The sequence below is a fragment of the Centruroides vittatus genome, unplaced genomic scaffold (assembly GCF_030686945.1).
Source record: "Centruroides vittatus isolate TY-2023 unplaced genomic scaffold, ASM3068694v2 contig_3210, whole genome shotgun sequence".
Taxonomy (NCBI): domain Eukaryota; kingdom Metazoa; phylum Arthropoda; class Arachnida; order Scorpiones; family Buthidae; genus Centruroides; species Centruroides vittatus.
The window spans coordinates 184,013-191,382 of record NW_027122062.1 but is presented as its reverse complement, the minus strand read 5'-3'; the positions used below and the strand labels follow the sequence as shown (position 1 = coordinate 191,382).

Genomic DNA, 7,370 nt, shown 5'->3' with positions numbered 1-7,370 from the left:
TTCTTTAGCAATCAAGAAGTTAAACATCTTCAGAGTGATGAGCACTTTATACAAAAATTGAGGACTTTGAAATTAACAAGATTAACAAGTTAAAAATTTTTATTTTTTACTAGGAAATAAATTTATGCTTGTAAATTCTTACAAGATATAATTATCATCATCAACATTTATTTTAAAATTGTTATGTTACTGTAAATTGTAATAGCTTACTTAATTTAAGTCATTAGGCTTTCTCTAGAAAAATCAAACTCGTTTGTGACTAATATTGAGTTAACTACATTAACTACAACTTAATTAATTTGAACTGCTTGATAATATTAGACACCTTATCAAATCTGTGGACATCGTGATGTTCACGTAATTGACAGTGAGATATCATCTGGAAAATTTTTAAATTAAAATATGTTATTTAATAAGAAGTTTCATAAAATATAGATTTAACAAAACTCACAAAACTATCAGATTAATCAATCTAGTGTGAATATTTCAACAAATTATGGTATTTATTAAAAAAATTATTTCACATTTGGTTGATATTTGTTTATTTTTATATAAATAAATAGATAAGCCTGAAAAAAATACTGTAACTTAATGTATTTATAAATATTTAAAATTTATATAAAATTAAAATAATCCAATAAAATAATTAATAAATTAGATGAATGAATACACAAAAATCAATCTAGTTAAATTTATTCTTGTTTAAATATATCTAGATTACTGAATTATAGGAAATAAGAATTGATTATTCCGAAACAATTTATATATTTAGTTCTTAATTAATAATAAAATATAGTACATACCAAAAAAGTTGCTTTTTCAAATAATAGTACTTCATCAGCATCCAAAATATTAGCAAATTGATCCAGATTACTTTCTAATTGCTGCACATTTGGTATAAGAGTATAAACAATACAAGACCAAGCCTGTAAAATTTTCAAGCACATTTAATCTAAATGCTTTGTTATATGTGGTGCCTCGACAAGAAATGTGACACAACTCAAAAATGCAAAATTTGAGAAAAATTTACTTAAAGAATACTATAAAACTTATAGTATAAGCAGTTTTTAAATTTCAGGTAAGTATTTATGGTGGTAAATCCTATTATATTATATAGTATAGTAATTATGAATCTGTAGCTATGCTCTCGTTGAATGTGAGGTGTTGCTACAGTTAAAAGAGTATCTGCATCAGGTAATACCTCAATATCAACTTTGCATTGGTCTTGAGTGTCATTAAAAATAGCAATTAACTTGTTTTCGGGGGCAACTGTCAATAATTAGATTAATGAATAAATTTACTGTTATAAGAATATCTGAAAGTATTAAAATTATTATAAATATTTACTAACTGTTAGATTCCAAGTTTATAAAAAATGCAAACTCTTTTGAAAGTTTTTCATCACTGGCAAAAGCACAGATACAAGCATAAAAATGTACACATCTCTTCTGCACTTCATCTTTGGCTAAACTTAATTTGAAATTCTGAAAAAATATTTAATTTAATTTAATTTTCTGGCAAAATTATTAAATTAAATAAAAATATTTTCAATTAACCTTAAAAGCTCTACAAGTACATTGAAACATATATTCTGGATTGACTCTCTTTCTTGTCACTTCCAAAAATGAGAAATGCAGAAATCCTAGAGGATGTTTGATATTTGGTTTACATTTAACAACCATAACATGTTTAGACACCCTTTGTACAAGTGGACCTGTAGTTTCAGTCGCAAGTAACCATATCGCTTGTTTTGTTTCAGAAGAAATTGGCAGGAAATTCAACACACAGTTCTTTAAAGATAATGGTTGTGCTTCCAAATCACATTTCACAGCTTTTATATGTTGACAAGGATTGATGTTTGTCTGACTTGTGGCATGTTTCGACAAAACAATGCGGCGGAGGTTGAGTGATGAGAGACGCTTCCATAGACTGGTCTTGCAAACTGTCCAATTCTTGCAGTATGGGTAACTGAACGAAACCTCTGTACTCAGGACCCCTGTCACGGATTCTGACTGAATAAACTTGTGCCGTTGAACCTGTGATGATTTTGACTGCATCAGAACTTGAATTCTTTCTTCTGTCACTGGTTTCTTTGAAAACAACATCACACGACTTATTTTTACAACTCACAAGTCAGACCTCTAGTTCCATTGTAAGTACCGCATTTTGGGCATTTACGAACCCCTCTAAGTGTTGGTTTCCCCAAGTCATTGAATAATCCTTTAAGGCGAGGATTCATTTTAAAAAATTATATTGATCATTACAGATCCCATTTAAAAGTCATTGCTAAAAAAATAAAAAGTAAATATTAATTATCAGTTCATTAACATTACTGCTTAATATTTTTCCACCAAAATAAAAAAAATCAACTGTAAATGATAACAAACTTGAATAAATATAAATACATAACCAGAAAATAAAAAACAAATTTATTCTCATGCATATTGCAACTGAAAAGTCAGTTTGCTCAGTTATGGACCATTTTGTAAAGTATAAAAGTACTGTATTCTCCTTAGATACCATAAGTACGGTGACCATACGTCCATTATTTAAGAGGACAGTTCTTTATTTCACTGCTCTGTCCTCTAACTATATTTATTTTTTAAAATAGGCATTTTGTCCTTTATTTTGTAAAGTCGACGCAAAGTTTAAAAAAAATTTTTTTAAATAATATATTGAACAAGTTAGTTTCGTACGCCATCACGACCAGTGTTGTCATTGTGTCATGCATTGCTACATAGAGCGTGGTAGTGCAGTGTGTCGCCAATCGAACGGCCTTTGACAGTACCAGGGGGTGGACACTCTTATGGGGATTTTTGTGATAGTTTTTTAACACTCTAGTTGGTGGATAATACACTTGGATTGTTGGTGAGCATTTGTCGCCACTTGTCGGCAATTTTTGGGGGCTCGAGCATGTGACATTTTTACTGTCAAGTTTCCCTTCTCTTTATAGTGCACTCCTTTTCTCTGGACAGTATACACGTGGACTTCACATCAGTTACTACACTTTTACGCAATGTTAATTAGTTACACAGGGACTGCATGTGTGTTTTTAGTCTATTATTTCTAATTTTTCGTATTTAGGTATTATTTAATTTATATTTTGTAGACCATTTACAATGGCACCCAAAAGAAAATGCATTTTTAATCAAACATTACAAGAAGAATTTCCATTAAGAAAGGAATAACTAATAGTGACGTGAAATGCAACAAATGTTTAGTCAGCTTTAATATTGCAAATAGTGGAAGATCAGCAATTACACAACATACTCAGACAGCAAAACACAAAGAAGTGGACATACAGGCTTCAACAAACAAATCGTTAAACTCATTTTTCATTAATAACAATTCCAATGACAACCTAAAAAAATTAGCACTAAAAGAGGCATCTGTAAGACCGCCGACTTCCAGGGGAAAACAGTTAATCACGCGTCAGGAAAACCTGGGGTCGAAAACGTATGTGGGTGGTGGCGGTAGGAGACAAAGATGACAAGTGTCTTACACAAAACCGTTTATTCTAACTACTAAGTTAACTTACATATTATTGGTACAAATTGCGATCTAGATCGACTCTTGTGGTGATAGAGATCTCCGGTTGTCGGTAGTCGGATGCGGTCCGTCTTCCGAAGATGCGTGCCCGGGGCTGGGATGACGAACTGTCTATTGCACTGGACGTGTGGCTTGGACGGGTGTCATCAGCTGGCGGACGTAGGTTCTGGCGTCTATGAGGTAACACTGGTCCAGTTTATAGGAGTTTCCCCCTGAATTTCACCCTTTTGATTGGTTCTATTCTTCCTCTCCCTTACCCCGATTGGTCATTTCTTCTGTTTCTATGCGAAACTGGAGACCGATCTGGGTCGGGAGAGTTCCGAGAGGTGTTGACGGAGTCTTTGAAGTTCGTGCTCGTATATTCCGGCCGTTATGGCCCTCTCTTTGACGTTTTTGACCTCACGCGGTCCGCCAGATGCTTCGGTGGCCATTTACCCCCTCTGTTTCCCGTTTCTGACACTTGTACACGAGCACCTGGACAAAGCTCCCTCTCTCCCGGTTGACATCCCCTCGGTCGTTCATTATCGTGTCGCGTTTGTTTTAGGATAAGTTTGGGAGAGTTTCTTTCGTGTCTGGTTTACATCACCAACACATGTTCCTGATACGATTTGACTCTCAAAACTTTCCGACTTCGGAACTTTATAATTATTCACCATTTTTACGCGTTTTTGCGATCCCCACACATCTTGGTGTTATCACTCAATACAACATAACTATTCATTTCGATCAAACGACTGCTCTTCTAAATTAATTAAGAAATGTTTTGAGGAAAAATATTCTCGTGCAAGAACGAAAACGGAAGCAATCATTTGTAATGTTTTTGCACCATATTCTTTTGAATCAATTAAAACTGACTTAAGTAAAACAAGTAAACATAAATTGATAGGAGTGAATTGTGCTGCCCACATATTGAACAATTGCATAAGCACTGCTGTAGATTGTCTTCCGATAGATATTGAAGTGATATTAGTAAAAATTTATTCACATTTCTATATTTATACGAGTAGAAGATTTGAAAGAATTTTGTGATGACGCAGAGGTTCAATATAAAAAGCTTCTTGGTTACAGCAAAACACGCTGGCTAACTCTTTTACCAGCTTTAGATAGAATTTTACAACTATTTAATCCATTAAAATCATACTTTTTGAATCTGGAAAAATGTCCCACAATTCTGAAAAACTTTTTCAATGAAACATTAGCAGAGTAATGGTTATTATTTATTCATTATTCATAACCAAGCCTCAATATTTCACCAGTATATATTGAAAGTTGAATCACAAGAAATCTCAATGTGCAAAACATCCATACTTCTAAAGGAAGCAAAGGTCGAGGAAAGCTATATTTTTATTTCAAATCATTGGTCCATAAATATACTCGACGGTGAATTATTTGATGAAGTTTGGTGTGTAAAAAATGTCACAAACGAAAAGATCGACGAATGGCGACAGAATAACAAGCCCTGCCATCAAAGGTGGGTTGAGATTTTTGAACACTTTACAGCAAAAGAAATTGCTTTCAAAAACATTTGTAAAATCGTAGAATTTTCTTTGTCTCCCTGGATCTAATGCCCCTGTCGAACGAATAGTTTCACTAGTGAATAATATGTGGACAAATGAAAAAACCCAGTTAATAATTATAAACAAACGTTTTTGACCGTAAAACTTCCGGTCTTCATCAGGTTAAAAGTTCTGAGATTCGAATAACCGTTGTTACACTTATTTACGGTCAAAAACGTTTGTTTATAATTAAATATTTTACCGGTGACGTAAAGGTTGTTAAGAATCTAGTATGAACCGGTGCTATTGAAAAAAATTAATTTAATTCTACTGAAAAGTATCAAAATTAATGTTATTTAAATTTTTACAATGTGTGTGTGTGTGTGTGTGTGTAATAATTAAGATTGTTTAAAATTTTAATGTATGCAATGTTGTATGCTACTATTTTCGTAATAAATGTTATAAACTTATGAATTTTATGAGGTATTTTTTATTTTCTTCGATATGTCCTTTATTTTCCCCCAAAAAATATGGTCACTGTAACCATAAGGTACATAAATCAATGAATGAATGGACTTTTAAGTGGTGCATTATTTTTAGGAACCGATTATAAAGAACTTTAGAACCTTGCGAGACTCATAAGCATAGGCACACTTACTTTTTTTTAAATCTTTTATTTTGGACTGTCTTGGCCCGAGCGGCCTCCGCTCTTACATTAGTCATGGACGTCTCTTTTTTGTATCGATTTTGTTTTCGACACTGTTTCACATAAAACACATAGCTAATTTTAACTTTATTTCCTCTCGGATACAACTGACTGGGGTGACGACTGCACAAGAACTCCCCTCCCAGACAACGAAAGTATATTATAAATTATTAGATTTATCCACTTTTCAACCATAATTATGAAAGTACAATATGGCAAGCATCAGGATACTAGTTTGTCTTCCTCCAGGTAGATGCTATCACATTTAAATTTTATTAAACGTTTTAGATATTACGTCATAGGTAGGTCACAGGAAGTAGAATTTCGTCACCAGGCGTTTCTGAGGTCACGTGACTGCAAAAACCACGTGCTTTTGTTGACGATATTTGTCATTATTATATGTTTTAAAGTTATTAACAAATTTGAATTAAAATGTAAAAAATAACAGAAAGCTGTCAATAACAAACATATAACAGCCTAAATTAATAGAAAAACGAACAAAATAGTAAAAAAATCCACAAAGGTGACTTTTATACATAGCATTTACGTTTAAAAATAAATAAATTATTATCATAAATCGTGTAAAGTATAATGAAAATATGTTATGAACTTAATAAATTTGTTATATCACAAAAATTAGCGAAAATATTTAAGAAATAGACAGAAAAAGGAACACATACCTACCTACACACTAACATGACCTTGACATGAACAAAGCAGTATACTTTCTTAAAAAATCGAAAATGACTAATGTATTTAAAAATTAAATCCAAATAATATAATACTATGTAGATTAAAAACAGAAGAAAACGATGGCGTTTTCTGCTTATGTCTAAATTGTATCGTTCCTAAGAAAAATAATAGTAAAAACGACGGAAAAACGCCGGCGGAATCGTATGCCGGTGAGATTACGGAATGGGTCTCTCACCGGCATAATGTTATGCCGGTGAGAAACTAAGGGTATTCCGCGGAATTTTAAGGTTCCGCAAAAACCTCATACGGGTTCAGCGAGAAATCTAAAAAATCAAATTAAAAACGGATTTTACAATAAAATCCTCAGAGATAATAATTATCTTTCATTTTAATAATTGCGAAATCAACTTTCCGTGTGAAAAGACGTGGAATTTGAGGATATTGAACAAGTATCAGTTTTCTATTTTTACACTTCTGCAAATTACAACTCTGTCCACAAGCTCGAACTAAGCAAAAACGAGTTGGAAATTGAAGCTGATGCACAAAACATTTGTAAACATTTAATGTACGTCGTGAAATCCTCTGTCGGAGTACTTTCTAGACATCAACATGACCTTGACTAGGTGCAAGACCCATTTCTCAAGACCGATTGAGAAATGGGTTATTTATTCGAGCTATTTAGTTGTCCATGCCACTAAATAACTAAATGTACAGTAAAGTATGAAAAGTTTATTGAATTTAAGTGTATTCATCTTAAAAGCAAAATTTTAATCCGTGCCATTGAATGACTTTTGGGTGGAGTAATAGACCAATACCCGTCAGTAGAAGACGGACAGATGGCCGGGCAGTCAAAGTAGCAGCCTACCGCCCCATGGAACCTGGGGTCGAATCAGGACGGGTAGAAAATCCCCAGGAATTTTTCGAGT

The 7,370-nt window shown here is 32.9% G+C and overlaps 1 pseudogene; it reads right to left on the bottom strand.

The window, feature by feature from the left end:
* Positions 1-283: 283 nt before the first annotated feature.
* Positions 284-2,239, bottom strand: LOC136973554 (uncharacterized protein C2orf42 homolog; annotated as a pseudogene).
* Positions 2,240-7,370: the final 5,131 nt, after the last annotated feature.